This window comes from Dipodomys merriami, unplaced genomic scaffold (genome assembly GCF_024711535.1).
Source record: "Dipodomys merriami isolate MVZ:Mamm:240054 unplaced genomic scaffold, mDipMer1.0.p SCAF_88, whole genome shotgun sequence".
NCBI lineage: Eukaryota > Metazoa > Chordata > Mammalia > Rodentia > Heteromyidae > Dipodomys > Dipodomys merriami.
In genome coordinates, this window is record NW_027206490.1 from 4,131,210 (window position 1) to 4,159,149 (window position 27,940).

Sequence of the window (27,940 nt, forward strand, 5' to 3'; positions counted from 1 at the left end):
GTCTGTATCTAGATTAAATAAACCAAGAATCTATGGAGGGGCAATGTGATACAAGGCTAGAATTCTAGCACTGAGATTAAGATAGGAGATTAGATAGTGGAATTACACAGTGATACCTTCCCTGGACCAGGTAGTATACTTTTGTCTTAATAAAATAAACCAAACAAGTAAGGAATACAAAGTTGGACGTTTGGGCTAATTTTGTCATTATGTTTTGAGAAGTCAAGTTTCCTATTGGAGTGCAACTCATATATAATCCTCAGTTGTGTTTTAAATGCACTCTTCATTACAGAACCTTAGATGCAAAATGGATCATGATTCCCATCCAAAATTTGAAAAAGTAAGTAATCATCACTCTGTTTGATTCCAAGGAAAGGATGAAGGATTACAAAAACTTAAGCCTGGAGAAATAGCAAAGTTAATCTAATGAAGGACTATGTAGATCTTGCTAAATTGGAGTTTAGATTTAAAATAAATACTTTGGTTTTGTTTGTAATTTCATATTCTATAAGATACTTACAAAATTCTTTTTAAGTACAGTGTTTAATTGACAAATTTACAAATGTTTCTTGCATTCTATTTGCCTAGAATATTCTTTCATAAGAGTTATAATTAGAACCCAGCTAATAGATAATTACAACACTTCATGTATAAAATGATAATGTGAATAATGTAGAGAGAGTTGCCAACAAATGGATGATATTAATTTATAAATTTAGAAAAAGGGCAATTTTTTTTTGGTCCGGTAGTGGGGCCTGATCTCTGGGCCTGGGCGCTATCCCTCAGCTCTTCAGCTCAAGGCTAGCCCTCTACCACTTGAGTCACAGCACCACTTCCGGTATTTTTCTTTTTGCTTATGTGGTGCTGAGGAATTGAACCCAGGGCCTTAGGCATGCAAGGCAAGCGCTCTGCCACTGAGCCACCTTCCCAGCCCGTAAAAGGGCAATTTTTTGAGGCTTTGGTATAACATGGTATGAAGAGAATAATTGTGTGACATCTTCTTTCTTCTAACTGTATGTAACACAGGAAGCAATTTCCCTTAATTACTTCCTCTGTATACAGTGAGAAAAATGCTAGGTTTGGGATTTGTTTTTATTTTTGTTTTTGTTTTATTGGTTTGTCCTAGGGCTTGAACTCTGGGACTGGACACTCTCTCTGAGCCTGTTTATTCTCAAGGCGTGTGCCCTACTATTTCAACCTCAGCTCACTTGTGTCTGTCTTTTGCTGAGAAGTTTATTGGAGATAAGAATCTAGGAAACCTTCCTGCCCGAGTGGGCTTTTGTCAACATCTACTGCGTTGGGATCCCTGGGTAAGGGTAACGAAATCACCAAGACATAAGGGATGCAGAGTGCAAACAGAAATTGCCACTGAATGCTGTGCTTTATTGTCAGTGGTATTTAAAGACAAGCAAGCATGATCTTTGCCAAGATTTGGTCAGAAGACATTCACACAAAAATTTCAACAGATACATTTTTACTTGACCTATGAGACAATGTCTTGGTATTGTATTATCTAAACTATTTTAGAGCAAGCTCAAACCACTTCTTCAATATCAGGAAAATGCTTGACCAGCTGCTTATCTATGCTTAAGCAAGCAGAAGAGCTACTTCCTCAGCTCCCAAGAATCTGTGACATGTGTTTTGAGACAGGGAGAGAGAAAATTTTCCCTCTCTAGCCCGGCATCCAAGAGTTTTCTTAATACTCAAACACAGCCCTTGGATAATCCTGAGGCCAGAGCTTGCATCATTCTGCCCCTTTAACATAGACCCTGAGTCTTCACAACTCTATTCTTTTTTCTTTTGTTTTAAAAGAAAAGCTTTCCACAGCATTATCATAGACGCTTGCATTGGTTTCATAAAAATCAAATATAACAGTACAAGTGCAAACAAAATAATAACAATCATGATTCCCATACTACTAGTAGTATTTGAAATGCTATGTTGTATTTCTTTCGGATCCAACCCTTCCAATTGTTTAATAAATGCATCAGCAATATTAGAAGCATCATCATTTGTAAATTGTTTACCAAAAATATCATGTACATTAAATTATAACTGAGCAATCAATTGAGCAGCTGTAGAATTTCCAGATAAATACTACTGTATTACATTCTAATCATGTATAGATTTATTATATTTTATATTAGTAATGCAAAAGGTAGTAAAATTCCAATCACATTTTAATAATAACTGTTTTTCCACAACCAATAACATTTTTCCTAACCATCCCACTGTCTGTTTAAGAATATTAATCTGTGTTTATATTAGAGCATCAATTTCTACCTGTGAGACCCACAATTCATGTGAATCCCAGTGCCATTCTTCCACAAAGTGCTTAGTTTGTAAGGAAGTGTATAGGGCAATTCCAGACACTGCAGCAACAGTGGTAATAGCAATTAACTTTAAGATCACAGATAATGGCTCCAATCATACGCTTTGTACGTTTTAGTAGTTTGGTAAAAAATTCAATAACAACACTATCCAAAGGATTTGGGGACCATTCTCTTCCTAATTTAACAGGTAGCCAAATATGAGTTCTTTATTGTAATATCATAGTACTATTACTGTCATTAAAATTAAGAGAGGAATTAATGCAAGAATACAGGCGACAAGCTACAGCAATAAGACAAGATGCACACATAAAGGGGATCCAAATAGGGAAAGAAGAAATAAAACTCTCCCTCTTTGCAGATGACATGATCTTGTATTTAAAGAATCCCATAGACTCCACTCCCAAATTACTCAAGCTGATTCAAAACTTTGGTAAAGTAGCAGGTTATAAAGTTAACCCCCCAAAATCAATGGTTTTTCTGTATGCCAACAATGAGAAAAGTGTGGCTGAAATTAGGAAAGCAACTCCATTTGTAATAGCCCCATAAAAAATAAAATACCTAGGAATTAACCAAAGAAGTGAAGGACCTCTATGATGAAAACTTTAAAATCTTGAAAAAGGAAATCAACACAGAACTTAAAAAATGGCAAAACCTCCCATGCTCCTGGATTGGAAAGATTAACATCGTGATAATGGCAATACTTCCCAAGGCTATCTACAAATTCAATGCAATACCTATCAAAATTCCAACCTCATTCTTCAAGGAAATAGAAGAGGCAATCCAAAAATTCATGTGGAACAAAAAAAGACCCCGAATAGCAAAAACGCTCCTCAACGGAAAGAACACTACTGGAGGAATATCAATACCAAATTTCAAACTCTACTATAAAGCCCTAGTAATCAAAACAGCTTGGTATTGGCATAAGAACAGACCTCAGGACCAATGGAATAGAATTGGAATCCCAGAAATGAACCTACAGACCTATAGCCATCTAATCTTCTATAAGGGAGCTAAAACAATAGAATGGAAGAAAGACAGCCCTTCAGTAAATGGTGCTGGCAAAATTGGTTAACTACATGTAGAAAACTAAAGCTAGATCCTTATATATCACCCTGCACCAGAATCAATTCCAAATTGATCAAAGACCTTGAAGTCAAAGCAGACACTCTGAAAATATTACAGGACGGAATAGGAGAAACCCTAGGTCTCCTTGACTCAGGCTGAAATTTTCTTAATAAAGACCCGGAAACACAACAAATCAAAGAAAGTTTGGACAAATGGGATTGCATAAAGTTGCAGAGCTTCTGCAGGGCAAATGACATAGCTAGCAAGATCAATAGAAAGCCCACGGATTGGGAGAAGATCTTTACTAGCCATACAACGGACAAGGGTCTCATATCTAAAATATACTTGGAACTCAAAAAATTAAACCCCCCAACTACAAATCCTCAAAGAAACAACTGCCCAATATATAAGTGGGCGAAAGACTTAAAGAGAAACTTCTCTGAAGAAGAAAGAAGGATGGCCAATAGATACATGAAAAAATGTTCAACATCCCTAGCCATAAAAGAAATGCAAATCAAAACACATTGAGATATCACCTCACTCCAGTTAGAACGGCAAAAAATCAAGAACTCTAACAACAACAGACGCTGGAGGAGATATGGACAGAAAGGAACCTTACTTCATTGTTGGTGGGAATGTAAACTTGTTCAACCAATTTGGAAAGCAGTATGGAGGTTCCTCAAAAGACTTCACATAGATCTCCCCTATGACCCAGCAATCCCACTTTTGGGCATTTACCCAAATGTTTACAAACAAGACCATACTAAAGCTACCAGCACAACTATGTTTGTTACAGCATTATTTACCATAGCTAAGATATGGAACCAACCCAGATTCCCCTCAGTAGATGAATGGATCAAGAAAATGTGCTATATATACACAATGGAATTCTATGCCTCCATCAGAAAGAATGACATTGCCCCATTTGTTAGGAAATGGAAAAACTTGGAAAAAATTATATTAAGTGAAGTAAGCCAGGCCCAAAGAAACATAGGTCACATGGTTTCCCTTATTTGCAATATCTAGTATAGGTATGAGTCAAGCAGAAAAGGTCAGATAATGTGATGTCAGGAAAATGAACCCTTAGTTATGTATTTTAATGTTTTTTTCTTTCATGCATGTGTTTCTAATGCATTTATAAGATTATTTCTTTGTTGCTTTGTATGTCCCTCCCCCACAGTATAACCCCTGCTTTCACTATATTTGATGTAAGTATAACTTGTGGAGGAGATGGGGAAAACCCAGTTTTTTAAGGATACAGGTGGACCTGTTGCAACAATGAGAAGTACAAGTTGTCATGTACAAAATGAGCTTTACAACGTCGGTGCGGGGGGGGGAGAGGGGAAGGAGAAGGATTGGGATGGGGGGAGGGGAGGCTGGGAAGTGATGTGAAGGGTAAACAAAGCAGGAGGCTGCAATGCTTGGTAAGAAATATACGCATTATCCTGCCCATGCAATTGTAACCCCTCTGTACAGTATGTTCACAAATAAAATAAAATAAAATTATAAAAAAAAGAATACAGGCGACAATTAAAACAAGAAATATTAGGAGAAAATGTAAAATTTCCCACTAAAAATACATAAGGCATAGGTATACAAGCAGTAACATCATAAGATTTGTACAAAGTAAAATTATAAGTGGATGCAGAGTTCGATGTCCCTGAAAACGATCCATTTGATAGCATCACGGTTTTCAGCACTGCTCTGACCTTCCAAAGGTGAGTCTGAAAAGCAGTGAGTACAGCCATGAAACCCAGCATGCATCTGCAATGCCTCCATCTCCCTAGGCCATCAATCGATCTCCAGTAAGTGATCCATTAATGGCTTCCAGCATCCTAGTAACTTTTGATAAATCACATCTGGTACTATTCCATTCTGAACATGTGTTAATAAACTGTCCAAAAAGTCCCTAATTAATAAAATTATTGAACACTTTTCCAAATGTCCCTCTACACTCTTGCCACACAAAAGGCTGATATTATAAATCAATATAAGTAAAATCAGGACACATAGGTAAGGATAACTTGCCATCAAAGGTGACACTTTCGCAGCTACTATTTATGGACCAAGTAGTTAATCGCTTCAGCTGTGTTCTAGAATTGGAAGTGCGTTTCCCAGGTAAAACCCAATGTTGCCAATTCATAACTAAACATGGAGGAGGCCCCAGACAAACAGACAAGGGATGAGTATAGTAAGTAAAATTTAAAAAGCTACCATCATCCTTATTGCAAAATGTCAAATTATTCCAAGGAGAGATTAAACAGCAGGAACATTATAGATGGTTATATCCATGTCTCCCCAAACAACAGGTTCCAATAAAGGAGGGTTAGGAACAAAGGCCCAATAACTTACATTAGCATTAGCATGGACAGGGTTTACAACAAGCAGGGCACACATGGCCAGAACAAGTTCTCAGCCATGACAGGTTTACCAGTGCATTGTAACATCTTCTGTCCTTCTCCAGTCAACTTTTTTACCTGCCCCCAGGTGGGCAGTGGGGATTTCTTCTTCCTCAACTGGTGGCTGATTCCTTGCAGGATATGGGGCTGTCCTCACTGGGCCGCGTCTGTATCCATTGTGCAGGAAGACAGTATTGTTTGCCATCCTGTGTAGACACAAAACTCTATCCTCATCCCTTATGTAATGTTCCTAGTTGCCATTCTGCTTTCAATGTAATCTTAATCTATGTGGGAGCATTTAAATAAGGTTTTTGTGATATTTGTTCAAAATGGCGCTCAGCTCTAGGTAAAATATCTCCTTGTGGTAAGTTAAAAACGTTAAGAATAAAAAGAGCTTGATGTAAAATTATTTTAGGATTTTGCATGGAAAACCACAAAATATCCATACCTTCATCCAACCTTTTCCTTTTTAATTTTTTGATTTGTTGTTTTAGTGTGCAATGAACTCGTTCAATAATGGATTGTCTTGGGAGTTATATTATATTCCGGTAATATGTACCACATCATAAAGTTCACAAAATCTTTTAAATTTGATACTTTTATAGGCTGATCCAATATCAGTCTTTATTTGGCAGGCACTCCCTTAATGGCAAAAACTTCCAATAAGTGTTCTATTACATGGTTAACAGTTTCTCCCGTAAGGGCAAAAGCCCAAATTTGGAATAAGTATCTATTGTAACATGTACAAAGGAAAAATCGCCAAAGGCTTGTACATGGATTATGTCCATTTGCCAGAGCTCCTTAGGTTGTAATCCTGAGGATTTACTCCAGCAGGTACAACTCTCAAATGCATTGGTCTGCAGATAGGGCACCTTTTTATAATTTGTTTACCTTGAGAATAAGGTATTTTATAATGCATATGTAAATGGCCAGCATTTGTATGTAAATGAGCATGATCTTGTTTAGCAGAAGCAAAACTAATTTATCAACCTGATTATCACCATATACAAGGTACCCAGGTAATGAAGAGTGAGCCCTAATGTGAGTTAGCACTTTGGCCTTATGTTGTTGCAGTAATGCTTGTAATTGTTTAAATAATTGGTTTAGCTGGGGTTTAGATGAAGAAGGAACAGCAGTGACTATATTAGTCACAACCCCTACAGCATAGGCAGAATCAGTAACAATATTAACATCTCCCACAAAATCTTGTAACACCTTAATAATAGCAAAAAGTTCATTTTGTTGAACTGATGCTAAAGTAGTTGTTTGAACCCAATATTTATTTGTCGTCCAATAAACACTTTTTGTTTTGGAGCCATCTGTAAAAACAGTAAGAGCAGTGGAAATAGGGACCTTGGTAATTATATTATTAAATACAAATTGTTGTTTAAGCAAGCAATTCCACAATCTACCTTTGGGAAAATGATAGGAAAATTGCCCAGTAAAATTTACTAATGTAATTTATAGCATTTCAGACATGTTTAACAAATATTTTACTTGGTCTTTTGGCAAAGGAAGGATAATTTCAAATAAATCATACCCTGATAGGGTGAATACCCATTGCCTGGCCTGTTGAATAATAATTGCCAACTGTTGTTCATAAGGCATATTTTTTGTAAATCTATGCAGTGTATAAATCCATTCTAATGGTATCTCATTTTGTCCTATAATTCCTTTTGGGTGTTTCCATGTATCTAAAATATATAAATTTATGAGTTGATTTAGCGTTACTCGATGTAAAACCATTTATTTTATTCTCTGTTCTACAAATTGTACTTCTCTTTCAACTTCCTTAGTTAAAGTTCTTTTGCTATGTAAATCAGGCTCCCCTTGTAACAATGAAAACAAATTATGTAATTGATAAGTAGGAATTCTTAAGGCCAGTTCCATCCAATTAATATCTCATAGGAACTTTTGAAAATCATTTAACATATGTAATTGATCACGTCATAAAGATAAAGTCTGTAGACTGTTTGTCTACAGACAACATATCCTAAATATTTTACCAACATGTCTTTTTGTATTTTTTCAGGTGCTATTATTAATCCAAATTCTTTAAATATAGAGGGTAAGCACTGTAACACCATTTTTAATTCTGTCATATTTGGTCCTGCAACTAAAATATCATTCATATAATGAAAAATATAAATGTGAGGCCATTTTTGTCTAACAGATTTTAAGGCCTTATCAACATATATCTTATCAACATATAGCACATAGTTGGAAAATTCATCATTCCTTGGGGCAACACCTTCCATTGGAAGCGCTGATAAGGGCCTTGATGATTTATTTGTGGTAAAGAAAAGGCAAGTCTGTTACAATTTTTTTTTTTTGTCGGTCGTGGGGCTTGAACTCTGGGCCTGGGCTCTGTCCCTCAGCTCTTCAGCTCAAGGCGAGCACTCTCCCACTTGAGCTACAGCGCCAATTCTGGTTTTCAGGTGGTTTATTGGAGATAGGAGTCTCACGGTCTCTCCTGCCCGGGCTGGCTTTGAACCGCGATCCTCAGATCTCAGCCTCCTGAGTAGCTAGGATTACAGGCGTGAGCCACCAGCGCCCGGCCTGTTACAATTTTTTACATGTACAGGAATGGTAAAAAAGCAATCTTTAAATCTATTACTATTGGCCAATTTTTAGGAAGCATTGCAGGCGATGGTAAACCAGGTTGTAAAGCCCCCATAGGGTACATGGATGCCTTTACTCCTCGTAAATCAATCCGCAATCTCCATTTCCCTGACTTCTTTTTAATAACAAATATTGGAGAATTCCATGGTGACATAGACGGCTCAATATGTCCGTTGGTTAACTGTTCTTCAACTAATTGATAAGCTGCTTCTAATTTTTCTTTCGATAAAGGCCATTACGCAATCCAAAGAGGTTCCTCAGATTTCCATAATATCATTATGGGCTCCATCTAAAAATGTTAAAATTGAATATGAGCTCCCCATTGTTCCAGTACATCTCTACCAATTATGTTAACTGGAACTTCCATAATATAAGGTTTAAGGACAGCTGTCTATCTTCTGAGGTTATAGTAACATACAACACTGCTTGTCCTATAAAATTTACAAGAGTATTGTTAACTCCTTTAATATTACAGGAGATTATTTTATATAATAAATGATTAGGCCATTCATGAGTGTTAATAATTGTAATATCTGAGCCAGTATCTATTAGTCCTGTCAATATCTTTTCCTGAATATTAATCTTAATCTTAGGTGCATTTTAGTAATATAAGTAGTCCAAACACATTTTTGTTGGTTAATACTTCCAAATCCCCCAATGTGGGGTTTAAATGACTTTCCAATAGATATCTATGGTAATAACAAAATTTGAGCAATTCGTTCTCCCTTTTTAAAGGAATTATCTGCAGAAGCTGACATTAAAATTTTTATTTCCCCATTATAGTCAGCATCAATAATTCCTAAATGTACTAAAACTCCTTTTGTATTAAGACTGGATCTACCGGTCAATAGGCCAAATGTTGCTTCAGGTAAAGGCCCATAAATTCTGGTAGGAATTTTTGTGGCTTATCACCACCTTTCAAAATAAAATCTTTTAAGGCTGGTATGTCCACTGCGGTGCTGTGGGCTGTGGCAGGGACGAGGGAAAAGATGGTTGGCTGCCCTCGGTTATTAATCCTGGACTCCGGGGCTAGCCCAATGGAGAGTTTCCCTGCATAGGGTAAGCATATTTTATAGGAATTCCTTTATTGTCTCTTTTTGCTCTACACTCCCTTGCTCAGTGCTTCCCCTTTTCACACTTAGGGCAAATTCCAGGTCTTCTCTTGTTAACATCAGTAGCCTTTTTAAAATTTTTCTTTATATGTCCCATTTGACCACATCCAAAACACTTTAGATTAGAGGGTTTGTTTGCATAGCATGCCAGGTAGTGGCCATAGTTTCAGCAAACACCTGCATAGGCCTGGATTCAGATGTAAAGTCTTTGCAGGCCCTTAAATATGTATTCACATCCCCAGATTCTTTAATAGGCAATAGGGCTCATCTACAGTCCTCATTAGTATTCTCATAAGCCAACACGCGCAGCAGTTGTTGCCATGCAGCCTCTCCCACAACAGTACGTTCCAAGGTGAATTTCAATCGTGATAAAAATTCAACATAGGGTTTACTAGGTTTTTGAATTACTTTAGTCCAAGAGACATAATGCTCTCCTACCGGTGGAATCCTTTCCCATGCCTCAATATCTATGTCTCTTAACTGCTCATGGATTTCTTCAGGAGAGTTTACTTTTATATGAGCATCCGCATATTGTTCTGTTCCACCTAACATGGGAAAGGTGTGGATTACTGCTCTGTGCATTTTGTCTAGCCCTTTTTGTACATAACTCAGTAAACCACATTTGCCATTGTAGGTGTTTAGGTTTCTTAAGCAAGGCTCTACAAAGCATCTTCCAATCCATGGGAGCAAAATTATTGTAATTTCGGGCAAGCCCATTAAGCAATTCCTTAACATAATGAGACTGAGGACCATACAACTGCCTTCTTAAGTTTACCAATATCATAAACAGCAACACTTTCATATCTGGCTGGTTGAGCTATACCATTCATAGGGGGTGGTTGAATTACAGGATAAGAAAAAATAGGCATTTCATCATCAAACTCACTGTCTGAGCCCTCTGTTTTGGGAGGGAGTGATGCTGTAAAAATTCCATCAGCCAGTTGAGGAGCCGAAGGCTGCTTTACTTTCACTTTCTCAGGTTCTCCATTCACTCTGCTAATTTCCAACTCCATATGTTGTAATCTTGATAAAATCAATTCCATTTGCTCAGACATTTTATTTATACTTTCAGTTTATTCCTTTTCAGCCTTTAGCTCTTGTTTTTTCTCTGTTAATTGCAATGCATCCTTATCTATTGCATCTTTAACCTCAGAGTCCAATTGTAAATCTACAAAAGAAGGGGGGAACTCTTTCTTTACATCTGCTATTAATCTTTCCTCATTCAAAGCTTTAAAAAGGGTATGTAAAATAGCCCAAATGGACAAAAATATAATAGGAATCTTTTCCCATTCTCGAACAGCTCTTTCTACATTATACTTTACTCGGGGAACCAAGGATTCCATTCCCAAACTACATTAATACACATTTCTATGTCATAAGAAGACATATTTACAGCATAAGCAGCAAGTAAATGATTAAGCATATGTAAGTACAGAGTAGATTTAACTTGTCCCATCACCCTGTAATTAAAAGTACTTTCCTGAATATCCTTTCCTGAATTCAACAATGCAGGGTCCCTGTTTGGGCGCCAATTGTAACAAGCAAGCATGATCTTTGCCAAGATGTGGTCAGAAGACATTCACACAAATATTTCAACAGATACATTTTTACTTGACTTTTGAGATAATGTCTTGGAATATTATTATCTAAACTATTTTAGAGCAAGCTCAAACCACTTCTCCAATCTCAGGAAAATGCTTGACCAGGTGTTCATCTATGCTTAAGCAAGCACAGAAGAGCCACTTCCTCAGCTCCCAGGAGTCTGTGACATGTGTTTTGAGGTAGGGAGAGAGAACATTTTACCTCTCTAGCCCGGAATGCCAAGAGCTTTCCTAATACTCAAACACAGTCCTCAGATAATCCTGAGGCCAGAGCCTGCATCATTCTGCCCCTTCAACATAGACGCTGAGTCTTCACAGTCTTTGAACTGTAATCTTCCAATCTTCGCATCCTGATTATCTATGATAGTTAAAAAAGTATAAATATAAATAATATTTGTAAGAATACCAGTGAAGGAAAAATGATACAACCCTGTTTATAGTGGTGTTCTTTTCAGAATATATTGGGCATCACATTAGCAGAGGTGCAGTGTATTTTCACAATGGACATAAGCTATTTTTGATGTAAATTAAGGGAATTTTGAGGTGCACCCTACAAGTTGGAAACTGGTGCACTAGGATGACTTTATGGCATAAATTTTGTGATTGATGGTCATAGAAATAATAGCTTAATCTGATAAACAACTGCTTAATCTTGAAGAATTAATTATAAGATGCTTCATAGTTTTATCCCATATCAGAATGTGGCTCTTTTTCTGTTCACATTTCAGTCTGTAAAACCCCATTGGAAACTGCATCTACTGCAGAATTAAATAACATGCAAACAGGTTCAGAATTTGAAAATGAGTATTTATTAGTCATAAGAATTTTGAAGAACACATACATTCTGTCCTCTTAACAACTTATTTACTTTTAAAAGTTATGGGATTTCATAGAATTAAACTGTTTTCTGTTTTAGTATTACAAAGTACTATATTTATTTTATTTTCAAAATATTGTGAAAAAATTTTCTAGTTGGATATCGTTCAAGTTGATGACCCTTTGATAAAGAAGAGGTAATTAATTCAAATTAGATGCCAATAAGACTGATTTTTTAAAAGTTACTACATAAAGAATAATATGTACTATTATGTACTATACCAAAACAGTGAAATTTTATTTCATCAGCTTATTTTTTTAAATTTTAATGTGAAAATGATGTGCACTGTGGTTACAGCCATTGTAAGGTAGTGAGTACATAACTTTTCAAATTTGTTATCCCTTCACTCAATTTTCTAAGTTTTTCTTTCACCCTAATAACCCTCCCAAGTTGTAATGTACATTTGCAACTTATTGTCTTGTGAGAATTGCTATTGCATTGGTTTGCTGTTTGTCCTTTGACTCGCCATTGTTTTTGTTCCTGTTCCCTTCCTTATTAATGTAAATGTATACACAATACACAGGGTACCAAAATCAAACACAGCAGGGGATAAACCATAGGGGAAAATCTCAAAGAAACTAGAAATCACATAGTACATAAAAAACCAACTGCAAATAAATATCTGTTTCCATATCTTGGAATTCATTTTGTTCAGCATCAGCTTATGTGGTCAAATATACGCAATACAAACCCACTGGAAAATAGTAGTTTCATGGACACTATATCATTAAAACAACATGTTAACTGTTTTTGATGGTAAAGGTGGGATTAAGATTGGTGAATTCATGATTCTGATAAAGGAATTTAAAAAGAGTTAAAAATTTTTGACAGGTAAATTTTAATTGTTCAAACATTTTAACAACTTAGCCTATTAAGAAAATTTAAAATTGTCTGAGAAAATAGGCTTTAATGCAAAGAAATCCATGGAGACTTAGCTGAGAGGGAACAATGTGGGTGAATATGGCTCATTTTCACACTAAACAAACAAACCTCACAAACCTTGCTGTAAATCCTTTAGGTTCCCTTGAGAATTGTCCTTACCCAGGAAATATACTCTCACTGTGTGAAACAAAGTTGTAGTGGAATTTAAATTCAAAGTTCTTTAAAAAAAAAAGACATCAAAATTTGTGAATTGACATTTAATTACCAAACAATAATTCTCTGAAAAAGAAGGAAATATAATTCAAAATCACTTGACTTTATTAAAAGTATGAGAAAAGAGTAGTGAAGAGAGATGAGAGAAACCATTGGGTACTGTTTTCTCTCCAGTGGTGTAATGGGTTCTTGATCTTGATTCTTCCATTCTATCTTCATAAGCTATAAAGCCACAGCTCAGGACTGGAGTAAACAGTTCAGACAAAGAATACTCACAGAATGGGGGCTGGGAAAGCGGCTCCGTGGTAGAACGCTTGCCTTGCCTGCCTGAGGCCCTGGGTTCGATACCTCAGATCCACATAAGCAAAAAGAAAAAAGCCGAAAGTGGAGCTGTGGCTCAAGTGGTAGAGCACTAGCCTTGAGCTGAAGAGCTAAGGAACAACGCCCAGACCCAGAATTCAGGCACCATGACCAGAACAAAAAAAAAGAAATACTCACAGAAGAAAATATGTGCAGTAGATGTAGGTGATTTATAACCTTAGACAATCTATTTAAATCTGTTCAAAATTCTCCCCTACCTTAAACTGCCCTCTTTGAACAGCTTTGTTTGCTTTTCCCAAGATTGCCCTTCATTAACTGCTTAAAATTTTGTGAGGTCATATACATACTTTCTAGAGATTGCTGTTTGGTTGTGCTTTTTGTGTGTTTTTGTTTGTAGTTGTGTTTTTAACTGAAGTTCAATAGGTTGTGCAATTGTGTTACAATTAAATATGTCCATCAAATTGTCCAATGCTCCTGGATCAGAGTCACTCCTTCTATCATTCTCAACCAACACTTTCTTCAAGATTTATTTCAGATTTACCACTTCTTTTATTATATGTGTACATTGAGTATTGTAGCTGTACTTGCCCCTTGTTTCATTTTTCATTCATTCTATGTCTTTACTATTATTTCTTTCTGGTTTCAACTTCCTGATAGTTATTCTGTTAAATTGTCTGTTAATACTTTGAAACGTTTATATATATTCCATGGAGTTTCAATCCTGCATATACTTGAACTGATGTCAGCATATACTTCCATAATTCATTCATCTGTAATAACAATTTGCAAGACTGGAGACGTGAAGCACCTAAACATGATTTTATTCTCATCTTTTTGGAAGATTAATCTTTAGTCAACAAGAAAGTTTAAAAATTGCTTAGAATTTATAGCTAACTACCAGTTTTTATAAATGGCTTTGTGCAATGGTCTGTGATTATTTGATTTTACATGGGATGATATTTTCTACTACCTATAAGTTTTGGAAAAAGAAGAAAACTAAAATTTACTACTTAGAGGAATATTATAGAAATAGAAGATAGATTTTATGTTTGTCACATCTCTGATCAGTACCCATATTCAAGACTTACAGTCATATTTATTACTATGTTAGACAGATAGGGAAAATATATGATAAGGCAACACATGATAAGGCAACTATTAGTGACTTTTTAAAATGTACCTTCTTATGTGATGAAATTTACTTTATTAGCTAATATTTGGGTTTGAAATATGGGAGACTGATCTATTTAACACATTTCTGGAAGGCACCTACTGAACAACGCAAATGGTGGGAGATACTATTTCCACACTTTAATGAATGGTTGAACTTATTTGGCATTAGTGCTCGGTAAATAAATCAACTCTATTGTAACTTGATTCCTACACTTGAGAAACTTTTAATATCACTATCATCTACTTGTCAAGTGTTATTTTGGTGAATATGATTCTAAAAAGTTTATTTGAAAAGTAACATACTTTCAGGAGATTAAATGTAAGTTACATTGGTTTGAGAATGACAACATTTTTATACTACAGAACCAAGTTTTACTGAAGTACCAGTGTTTTGAAGCATTAGGGTCTTCTCAATGTTTTTCTAAATTATACTTGACATCGAAGTCAAGTTTCCTAGCCTTGGTAGAACAATTATGGATCTATCATTCCAGGAATTTTTTTGGCCTACTTATGCTGGGCTGAAATCTTTCATTCATCAATAGGAGAGAGGTATTAAAAAAATCTTGTGACATTTGTGATTTTGTTTACTCATATGGGCTTGTCATCTGTAAATTGAAAGTTTGAACTACAGTACTTTCTCTCATATCTTGTGGTTTCCTCTTTCATTTTAAGTTGCCTTACATTTCACAATTGCTTACTGCTAATTACTGCAAGGAATTGGAGCCCTGAAATATTATAGGAAATGAGAAATTGAGATGGGACTTCAATTACTTTCTGTTAGCATGTTGCATGGGCCAAGGTGAGAAGACTTGCCATTGTTATCTGATGATGCAGATAACTGGGATCTGGTATCCTCGGACCCGTGGGTACTGCAGAAGAATAATAGCTTTTAGGCATCATATGGAGAAAAACACTTTGGGACCAGCGAGTTATTACAATAAACACAGCAGCAGTGTAAAATCTCTTCTAGATTAGAGGAAAACAATACTGTTTTTTTTTTACTATGTGAATTCAGAAGATCAAGAACACTTAGAAGCTATCACAAGCTTATACCAAAGACAATGAATTGATACTTTTTATATTCGAATATATATTCTAAACCTAATTATTTATGTTCCAATCTATTTATGGGAATAAATTTCAATTTATTTGTCAATTTATAAATTAATTCTAGTTAGATTCACTGTGTGAAATTTAAGATCAGCACATATAAATATAAAATATATAAGTAGATATAATATAAGAAATTGTTATGCATTGTTCTGTGTGGTTAGTGTATCAAAGGCAACTCTGTTTTAAAGTATTATCCCATTATTTCTACCTCAGTTTTTGGTAGAGTTAGACCTAAAGCTTTACCATTTGTAAATTTAAAGCCTGGAGGCAAGAGGAAACATTTTGATTAAAACATTACCCATTTAAGGCCTAATATCGAGGAGAAATATATAGACTTCTCCAGGAGCTATGGAAATATTTGCTGATAGAAAGTCATTAGTGTAAGTTCCTACCTGGTTGTATGGTAGACAGGCCAGGACATTAAGTAAACATGCATATGAACAACTTTTTCATCTTCTTGGCTTTAGCTACTTTTGAAATTATAGGTATAATGAACAATTATATTTTTTTGTTGTTGTGGTTTTTTTGGGTCCAGTTGTGGGGCCTGAACTCTGGGCCTGGGCCCTGACCCTCAGCTCTTCAGCTCAAGGCTAGCACTCTACCACTTGAGCCACAGCACCACTTCTGGCTTTTTTCTTTTTGCTTATGTGACCTGCCAGAATCAGCTCGACCCAGGGAAAATTAATCCAACTCAGGCGCAAGCCCCAGGAGTGGCTTTCTTCACTGGGTAATCAGAGCCAGAGGCTGCCCCTCCCTTTAGCAGCCTTGACAATCAATTGAAATTCAGTAAACATAAATCCAGAGAGTGGCTCCAGGCTGGGCTCTGTGAGTTTCTCACAAAATAGCTCCCAGGAAAAGCTACTGTTTGCTGAAAGGCCTCAACTCTACCCAGAACCTAGCCTCATCACAGCATCTCCAAACTTGAGGAAAAAGCCATCTCCCTCTTTTGTGATAATCAAAGCATATCCCTCCCATTGAACTAAACTGAGAGGAGGATCACAAAATCCTGGGTAAAGCAGAGCATTTTTCTGCCTGTTCAACCAAACTGACTTAAGAAACCAACCAAGCCACAGGAAAATCAAACACCACAAGCGGACCAGAGACTCAAACAAAAGGCTGTTTATAGACACAAGGGAGATACAGGATTTTTCCCACCACTCCCAAAATAAAGAACTATTTTTTTTCCTTTTTTTGTACATTTTATAAAAAATTTTTTCTAAAACATTTTTTTTTATTTTTTAATTTTTACCTTTTTTAAAATAAAATGTTTCCTAGTAACATTTTTTCCCTCTTATTATTTTTCTTTTAGAGGTAAATGTGTGTATGCATTTTTCTTTCTTTTTTTTTCTTTTAAATTTTTTTTTGTTTTTTGTTTTGCTCTATTGAATTTCTGATCTTTTTTCTTTCTTTCTTATTCTTTTCCCCTTTTCTTTTCTTTCATTCTCTTTTATGTGAGTTAATTGTTTTTCTGCACATCCTCAGACATGCCCACAGTTGAATATTAGACCTTATCCTTTATTGTGTACACACTTAATCCAAGAATTGATTATTCAGTTCAAAACCTCTTAGACTTAAATTCCTTAATGGCAGTACTACCTCTTTATACCTATATAATATTTTAAGTATTTTTATTTTTAAGTTTTTCACATCTCCTTTATATCCCTCCCCTTCTGCATTATATGCATGTGCTTCTCTGAATATTTCGTTTTTGAATCTGCATAATATTTTTAATTTTTACTTTTCTATTTTTTCTGGTCTCTTATTTTTCCCCTTGCTCTTTCTTCTTTTTCTTTTATCTCTACTTTCAACCTATCCCACCTATTTCCTGCTTTGAGATTAAGACTTAATTAAGTTAACTCTCCCTGGGCCTTCCTATTTTTTACCCATATCTCTCCCTAACCCTAATAATTTCTGGTTTGTCAAATTCATATTTGTCGTTGTTAGCCCATTAATACATAGGTGTTTGACGTTGAATAGATGTACCTATTGAACTAAATTGTATCTGCAGACTATTGACTGTACAAATACAGACTTTGGTTGATGCTTGTCTTAAGTTAGTGTTCTAGCACTAAACTGGTGTTATTTTCATCCCAAATGGGCCGAGTAAGCCAGAAAAAGACAAGAAAAATGGCAAGTCCTGGGTATCTCAACTCCCACTCATGATAATCAGGGGACAGAACAGATAATGAATAATCCAGAGGAGAGTTCCCAATTAGCTCTACAAACAGTGCTGGCAAACATGATAAATGAAAAGATTGAAAATATACAAAGGAGTCTGTATGAGCATGATAGAGAGAGAGAAAGAGAGAGGAGACAAACAAAAGTTCAATGGAGGCAAACAAAAGGTCAATACAGGAAAAGATTGAAAACCTACAAAGGACTCTGTATGGGTGTGATAGGGAGAGAGAGGAGGCAAACCAAAGGTTTATACAGGAATATTCTGAGCTTAGGAAGCTACTCAAAAACTGATACAGGATTTGGGTGAACAGCTTGAGAATACTCAAAGAAAAAGGCAGGAATGGCATGAGCAGGCTGAGAACACTCAAAGAGAACTACAGGAATGGCGTGAACATGAGGAAGCTAAGCAAAGAATAATACAGGAATTGAGAGTATACACAATGATCACTAAAGGTATACATGGAATCCATTAACAAATAGCTGAAGAAAGTCAGGGAGACCACAAAGGGAATACTGAATGGAACCCAACCGAAGAAAAGGGAATTTAAGCAAACCATAAACATTCAACTAAGTGATTTGAGAATAAACACTGAACACCAAATTAAGGAAGTAAAAAAGTTCATACAACATCAAAAACAAAGCTTCAACAAAGAATTTTAAGCCATCAAAGCTGACCAATTAGAAGGAAAAGAAATTTTAAAATAGAAAGTCTTGACAGCAGTTTAGACCATGCAGAAGATCGAAACTCGGGGATTGAAGACAGCCTAGATATTATAGAGAAAGAACATACAACCATCCAAGTCAAGTCCAAGAAATATGATAGATCTATCCAACACTTGGAAGACAAAATCAGAAGGCCTAATCTGAGGACTATGGGTGTAGCGGAACACCTAGAAACAGAAGTTAATGGTCTAGGAAATTTGTTTAACAGGCTCCTACAAGAGAACTTCCCAACATGCAAAAAGATAGGCCTATTCAGATACAAGAAGCTTTTAGAACTACAAATAGACCAGACCAGAATAGGACATCCCACCGTCACATTATAATCCAAATAGGATGAATTGAGAACAAGGAAAAGGTCCTTAAACATGTCAAGGAGAAAAGATCAATCACCTATAAAAGGAAACAAATTAGAATCACCTCAGATTTCTCAGCAGAGACAATCAAAGCAAGAAGAGCCTGGAATGATGTATGCCATGCCCTAAAGACAAACAACTACCAACCAAGAATACTGTATCCACCTAAACTCTCCTTCATAACTGAAGGCCAAAAAAAAAACCTTCCATAGCAAAGAAAAATTGAAACAGTACATCTCTACCAAAACAGCCCTACAAAAGATTCTTAAAGATGTCCTACACATAGAAAACCAACAAGACCACAATAAAGGCCTAGAAACTGCACCCAAACTGAGAATCCAAGAACCATAGGAAGACCCAGTTTTTGTAGACCCCAACAAGGTGGATAACATGGCAGGAACTCCCAAATACCTCTCAGTCCTATCTCTCAACAATAACGGTCTTAATTCTCCAATTAAGCGACATAGACTGTCTAGTAGGACTAAAAAGCAAGATCCTTCTATATGCTGCCTTCAGGAGTCACATCCTGCCAGTAAAAACAAACACATTTTCAATGTTAAAGGTTGGAAAAAATATCTACCAAGCAAACGGCCCCCATAAACAGGCGGGAGTTGCAATCCTAATATCAGATAAAATAGACTTCCAATGAAAATTCATGAGAAGACATAAAGAAGGTTGCTACATACTAATTAAGGAATCTCTCCTTCAGGAGGATATTACAATTTTAAATATCTACTCACCAAACAAGGGAGCATCCAAATTTATCCAAGAAACACTACTTTCCCTCAAATCCATAGAGTCCAAAATCATTAATTGTTGTGGATTTAACACACTACTCTCCCCACTAGATAGATCAACTCGGCAAAAACTCAACAGAGAAACCCAGATCTAAACAACTTCATAGATCAACTAGATTTAAAAGTCATCTACTGAATATTTCACCCATCAGCATCAGAATACACATTTTTCTCAGCAGCACATGAACAGTTTCTAAAATAGACCACGTTTTAGGCCACAATGCAAACTTGTCCAAATTCAGAAACATTGAAGTGATACCGTGCATTCTCTCTGACCACTAGGGATTAAAATTAGAACTCAAAACCAAAAGCCACCAAAGAAAGTCCTGTAACACATGGAGCCTGAACAACACACTGCTGAATCATGATTGGGTCATGGAAGAGATTAGACAGGAAATTCAAATGTTCATGCTATCCAACAAAAATGAGCACACAAATTACCAGCTCCTCTGGGACACAGCAAAGGCAGTACTTAGAGGCAAGTTTATAGCTCTGAGATCTTACATCAACAAATTGGAGAGATCTGAAAGTAACAATTTAATGAGACATCTGAACCTCCTTGAAAAAGAGCAGCAAGATATACCCCAATGTAATAGATGGAAAGAAATAATTATTTCAATTAATTCATTTTAATTAGAATTAAATCAGAAATAAATGAATTAGAATACAAAAAAACTATAGAAAACATCAACAAAAGAAAGACTTGGTTGTTCGAAATAATTAACAAAATTGACAGGCCCTTCGCAAATCTTATCAGAAAATGAAGAGAACACACCCAAATAAAACTCAGAGATGAGAATAGAAACATCACCACAGAAACAACCAAGATTCAGAACATTATAAGGGAATATTTCGCAAAACTTTATGCTAATATGTTTGAGAACGTGGCAGAAATGGACCTTTTCCTAGCAAATATTGACATGCCAAAACTAAACCAAGATTAGTTAAACCATCTTGAGAGGCCCATTTCAAGCATTGAAATAGAAACTGCAATAGAGACCTCTCAGCTAAGAAAAGTCCAGGTCCAGTTGGTTTAGAGCAGAGTTCTACAAGGCCTTTAAAAGCAGAACTCACACAAATACTACTCCAACTCTTCAATGAAATTGAAAGAGAAAGTTCACTACCCAACACATTCTATGAAGCCATCATAACTCTCATCCCAAAATCAGGAAAGGACTCATCAAAGAAAGAGAACTATAGGCCCATTTCTTTGATGAACATTGATGCAAAACTTCTCAAAATTTTGGCCAATCGTCTTCAGAAAATCCTACACCACAATCTAACAGGATTCATTTCAGGGATGCAAAGCTGGGTCAATATTCGCAAATCAATTAATATAATTCATCACATCAACAGGAGCATGGATAAGAACCACATGGTTATCTCAATAGATGCAGAAAAAGCATTGGACTAGATCCAAAACTCCTTTCTGATGAAGGTTCTGGAAAAATAAGGAATCCATGGAACATTCCTCAATAGAATAAAGTCTATATATAACAAAACTACAGGCACCATTTTACTTAATGGTGAAAATCTAAAGTCATTCCTCTTAACTCTGGAACAAGACAAGGATGTCCACTATCACCACTTCTCTTTAATCTAGTGATAGAATTCCTATCTACAGCACTAAGACAAGATGCAAACATAAAAGTGATCCAAATAGGGAAAAAAGAAATAAAACTCTCCCTCTTTGCAGATGACATGATCTTGTATTTAAAGAATACGATAGACTCCACTCCCAAATTACTGAAGTTGATGCCAAACTTTGGCAAAGTAACGGGGTATAAAATTAAACCCCCAAATCAATGGCTTTTCTGTATGGCAATAATGAGTAAAGTGTTGCTGAAATTAGGAAAGCAACTCCATTTGTAATAGCCCCACAAAAAATAAAATACCTAGGAATTAACTTAACCAAAGAAGTGAAGGTCATTTATGATCAAAACTGTAAAAACTTGAAAGAGGATATAAAAACCGAACTAAGAAAATGGCGAAAATGCCCATGATCCTGGATTGGAAAGGTTAACATCGTGAAAATGGCAATACTTCCCAAGGCTATCTACAAATTCAAAGCGATGCCAATCAAAATCCAACCTCATTCTTCAAGGAAATAGAAGAGGCAATCCAAAAATTCATATGCAGCAATAAAAGACCCCGAATAGCAAAAACGCTCCTCAACGGAAAGAACACTGCTGGGGAATATCAATACCAAATTTCAAACTCTATTATAAAGCCATAGTAATCAAAACAGCATGATAGTAGCACAAGAACAGACCTCAGGACCAGTGGAATAGAATTGAAAACCCAGAAATGAACCTACAGACCTATAGCCATCTAATGATAAGGGAGCTAAAAAGACAGAATGCAAGAAAGTCTTTTCAGTAAATGGTGCTTGCAAAATTGGTTAACTACTTGTATAAAACCAAAGCTAGATTCTTATATATCACCGTGCACCAGAAGCAACTCCAAATGGATCAAAGACCTTGGAGTCAAAGCAGACACTCTGAAAACATTACAGGATGGAATAGGAGAAACCCTAGGTCTCCTTGGCGCAGGCCAAAATTTTCTTAATAGAGATTCAGAAACACAACAAATCAAAGAAGGTTTGGACAAATGGGATTGCATGAAGCTGCAGAGCTTCTCTATGGCAAAGGACATAGCTAGCAAGATCAATAGAAATCCCACAGATTGGGGGAAGATCTTCACTAACCATACAATGGACAAGGGTCTCATATCTAAAATATACTTGCAGCTCAAAAAATCAAACCCCCCAACAACAAATCCTCAAAGAAACAACTGCCCAATAAATAAGTGGGCTAAAGACTTAAAGAGAAACTTCTCTGAAGAAGAAAGAAGGATGGCCAATAGACACATGAGGGAATGCACAACCTCCCTAGCCATAAAAGAAATGCAAATCAAAACAACATTGAGATACCACCTCATCCCAGTTAGAATGGCAAAAATCAAGAACTCTAACAACAACAGATGCTGGAGGGGATGTTGATGGGAGTGTAAACTTGTTCAACCACTTTGGAAAGTAGTATGGAAGTTCATGAAAAGACTCCACATAGAGCTCCCCTCTTAACGAGCAATCCCACTTTTGGGCATTTACCCAAATGTTTACAAACAAGACCACACTAAAGCTGCCAGCACAACTATGTTTATTGCAGCATTATTTACTATAACTACCTTATGGAACCAACCCCGATGCCCATCACTAGAAGAATGGATCAAGAAAATGTGGTATATATACACAATAGAATTCTCTGTCTCCATCAGAAAGAATGACATTGCCCCATTTGTTAGGAAATGGAAAGACTTGGAAAAAATTATATTAAGTAAGCCAAGCCCAAAGATACATAGGTCCTATGGTGTTCCTTATTTGCCATATCTAGTATATGTCTGAGTCAAGCAGAAAAGGTCAGATAAGGTGATGTTAGGGAAATGAACCCTAAGATATGTATTCAAATGTTCTTTTTCTTTCATGTGATTTTTTCTAATACATTTATAAGATTATTTCTTTGTTGCTTTGTATGTCCCTCCCCCACAGTATAACCCCTGCTTTCACTGTATTTGATGTCGTTATAATTTGTAGAGGGGAAGGGGAAAAACAAGTCCTTTAAATAAGAATACAGGTGGACCCGTTGCAACAATGACAAGTACAAGTTGTTATGTCGAAAATGAACTTTACAACTTTGGTAGGGGGGCAGGGAGGGCTGGGTGGGAAGGAGGGGGAAGGATGGGAAGGGATGGGAAGGTGGAATAAAAATGTTTTTTTTTCATGTTGTTGTTTCTAACACATTTATAACATGATTTGTTTGTTGCTTTCTATGTCCCTTCCCCACAGTCTAACCCCTGGTTTCACAGTATTTGATGTTGGGATAAGTTGTGGAGGGGAACGGAAAAAAACAAATAATTTAAATAGGGATACAGGTGGACCCTTGCAACAACGATATGTACAAGTCATTATGTTGAAAAATGAACTTTACAACTTTGGCCTGGTGGAGGGGAGGCCGGGGTAAGGAGTAGGGGGAGAGTAGGTGGAGGTGAGGGGTTGGGGGTGCGAGATGGGAAGAGATGGGAAGGAAACAAAGAAGAGGCAACAATTCTTGCTAAGAAATGTACTCATTGTCTTGCCCAAGTAACTGTAACTCCTTTGTATGGTATTTTCACAATAAAAAAATCGTAATTGTTAAAAAATAAATAAAATAAAAAAATAAAAAACAAATAATATAAGGACCTAGGAAAAAGGAATCTTAAAGTTTTACTTTATGGAATGTAATCTGAAAGGACACATTTATGAATGAACCTATATATTGTAAATCAATGTAGACTTCAACGTATTATATATAGAAGACAATGAAATATATTATGGACTTTATACAAACATAGATACTTTTTTTAGACAAGCACCAGGAATATCTTTAGTTTATATACTATTCATTTCAACCATAAGTTAAAATTAAAAAAAATCTCAACCTCTGCAGCAATCATTATAGATGCATACAAACAACTCTTGAATACATTTTGATATCAAAGTCTGGCAATTCACGTGGAAGAATACTATGGAATCCATGAATTTTTAAATTAAGATATTGCTGTTGCTTTGTATATGAAAATATGTTGTAGGGACACAAAGGATGGACTGGCACTTTTGAAATTTAAGAAACTTAACCAAACTTCTACGTAAGAGAACAATTTGTAGAGCCATCCACAATTTCAAAGAGGTAGTGATACATATTTATCCTTTTGGCAATATCAAATGAAGTTTCTTCCAAGTTGTTCTTTAGACCCGGTTTGATATAATGTTTCAACAGAAAGAGATACAGCATATCTTTGCTATTTCTATTCCCAGCAGCAAGATGCAAGGGTGTCAAGAGACCTTTAGTTTGGGGATTGGTATCTTCATCATGATGAAGTAAGAAAGAATCCATTCTGGTGTTATTCCACATATAAGCACTGTGCAGGGGTGCCAAGCCATTCAGAGTTATTGCATGAATATCTGCCTTGAGCTACCAACTCATGGACAATGTCTAAATGTCCACTCTAGGCTTCCCGATGAAGAGGGGTATACTTACCTCATCCCTAGTATACACATGAGTGGCCTTTTGGGAAAGTAGTCTCGGAACTCTAGTAAGTCGATTAATTTCGGCATCCCAAAGAAGAAATTTGCATGGATTCTTCTCCATTATTTTCTTGCAATTGATACCATTCCTCACGTTTTCATCTTGTTCCTTGTCTTCATCAGAATTGCCTAACCAGAGACTTTGAGTAATAGTGGGAATGAGGTGTCCATGTATTTCCCCAGTAGCTCACGTTGGTTGACATGGTCAGAAAATCCGGTGAATTTTCTGCATATGTTTTTTCACCATGATTTATTTTCTCTTTTTCCATTTTTACTATTCTAAATTATTCTAACTGGATAGTAGTGAATTGATAGAGAGCAGAGGAAAGATTTCCTCCGTATTCAAATGCACAGACTGAAAATGAGGACCAGTGGTGTCTTCATGTGCAGCTTATTCTAGGAAGGAGAAAATAGGAAACAATGCCTTCTATGTATATGATTTGGGAAATACTATGATATATTGTAAGAGAACTTACTATTCAATATATGAGCTTTAAGAGCTTTCTAATAAATCCATTATTTATTGGTACCCAACATTAGAAAAAAAATGTATAATACAGTAGTAAAATAGAAGTCCTTTGCATGACTATTTAAATTCCTTGTTTTTTTAAAGACACTTGTTTTCATCTAAAAAAGTTGGCCTATCTACTGTTTTCAAGTGATTTTGATGATTAAAGATGCTTAATGGGAAGTCAAAATGTATTAGTATTCCTTTGATATCAATTAAATTTCATTTTTTCTTCTTGGAGAATATAATGATCGAAGCAATATTTCAGAATCAGCAAGTAATAGTTCAGCATCATGTTTCCAATGCAAGTGGATCACCAGTAAGTAATCCTCGATACCATTTTCCTCAAAGTTTTTTTTTTCACAGATACAATCTGCCTGCCTTCTCTATCAGCTTTCCTAGCCTGGACCTTTTCTTTCATTGTGCAGGAAAAGTGTGATTCAACTGATTTCAGTCATATTTGTTCCTAGAGTTATCAAGGATTTAGATTCTTTTTTTAAAAAAAATTACTTGTGGGGCCTGAACTCTGGTCTTTGGCACTGTCCTTGAGCTCTTCAAATCAAAGCAAGCGCTCTACCACTTGAACCACAGAATCACTTCTGTGGTTCTGTTTATGTGGTGCTGATATGGGAAATGATAGAGCAGAAAGTGAAATGATGCAACCAAAAATATAAAAGCAAAATAAATTAGGACAATTATGGAGCAACCATATTGTCTATGAAAATCATGAAAGAGAGAGAGGAAGAGAGATACAGATGTGCAATGACCTAGCTATCCACAAAATCAATGCTTCTGATCTATTTATAAAGCAATTTTATTGTTTTATTTGTTAAAAGAGATGGAAATAGAATTTATGTATTTACTTGAAATTAGCACATACATTTTTAGTCACCTACATAAAGAGACATAGCTTTGACTAAATTACAGACAAGAATCTTTTTCTTTTTTTTTTTTTTTTTGGGGGGTCCGGTCGTGGGGCCTGAACGCTGTCCATCAGCTCTTCAGCTCAAGGCTAGCACTCTACCACTTGAGCCACAGCACCACTTCCGGCTTTTTTCTTTTTGCTTTTGTGGTACTGAGGAATCAAACCCAGGGCCTCAGGCATGCAAGGCAAGCGCTCTACCACTGAGCCACCTTCCTAGCCCCCAGACAAGAATCTTAATCCTTGGGCTGGGAAGGTGATAAGTGTTAGAGTGTTTTTCTTGTAGCTTACTACAGTGCGGACTCTACTTTCCAAAAAGGCCACTCATGAATACTAGGGATGAGGATGAGTATACCCCTCTTCATCAGGAAGCCTAGAGCGGACACTTAGACATTGTCCATGAGTTAGTAGCTCACGGCAGGTATTTATGTGATAAATCTGAATGGCTGGACACCCCTGCACAGTGCTTATATGTGAAACATATTGTAGCACACACACTCACACACACACACACACACACACACACACACACACATACACACACACACACACATCATCATCATCATCATCATCATCATCATCAGATTTCTTCTTAAGTATTTTTGTGTATGATCTTAAGAAGAAATTTACATTACTAACTTGAATTTCTGAGAGAAGAGTATAATCAGTGTACATCTTGCTTCTATACTCTCAATATTTAATTGCTATCGAAGTATATGCAATAGATAAGTATAGGAAAAAGTAGGAGCCACACTGGTGGTTCATGTCATTATTCCTAGCTAATCAGAAAGATGAAATCTGATGATTGTGGTTTGAAACCAGACCAAGAAAAATAGTCCATTAGATTCTGGTTTGAAAGTAACCAGCAAAAGCTAGAAATGGAGCTGTCTTACAAGCAGTAAAATGCTAGTCTTGAGAAAACTAAAACAAAAAAATAACAAATTCTGGGACACAGCTAGGCCTTGAGTTCAAGCTCTAGTATTAGTATTTAACTAATGAAGGAATGAATTAGTTAATTAATTACCTAAAATAAAATAAGTGGTCACATGTGGAGGGGCAGGTAAAATGTAACAACCCTGGTGACTGGAATATGTATTATTTAGTAATAAGACAAATTATAATTTGTCCTAATCACTAATATTTTATTTGAACTTTTTTGTACAATAAACTCTGAATTTGGCATGCGTGTATATGTGTACATGTGCACACATATGTGTTTAAGTGTGTGTGTGTGTGTGTGTGTGTGTGTGTGTGTGTGTGCTGTTGCAATGTTGCTTGCAAATATGAACAGGGTGAGGCTGAAAAGAGCTGTGTTAAAATGTTTTTTAAAATGTTTTTTATTTATCGGTGTTCTGTCCTGTCATTTCAGTGGAAACACCCTTCTGTACATTTTATTTGTTAATAACATCATCATAATCAAAGCAATTACAACATTAAGTTAGATAAAAGAGATCATTTTCAGCGTTTAGTATGTGTTAGGTAAAAAGATACACATATAATTGGGTAGTAAGTTATGACTGTCAGTTCAAAATATGTATTTGACCTCTTAAATTGATTATATTTTTAAGAAATACTCATGGAGTGATTTTGACCGACTTGAACAAATAAGTATTACTCTCTGGTTAT

General features: G+C 36.0%; 1 long non-coding RNA gene across 1 annotated transcript; it reads left to right on the top strand.

Moving 5' to 3' along the window:
• The first annotated feature begins 288 nt into the window (after window positions 1–288).
• On the top strand, window positions 289–27,940 carry LOC138820406 (uncharacterized). Its single transcript, XR_011369865.1, has 3 exons — window positions 289–340; window positions 25,634–25,711; window positions 27,883–27,940. It is a non-coding gene; the product is annotated as an uncharacterized lncRNA (long non-coding RNA).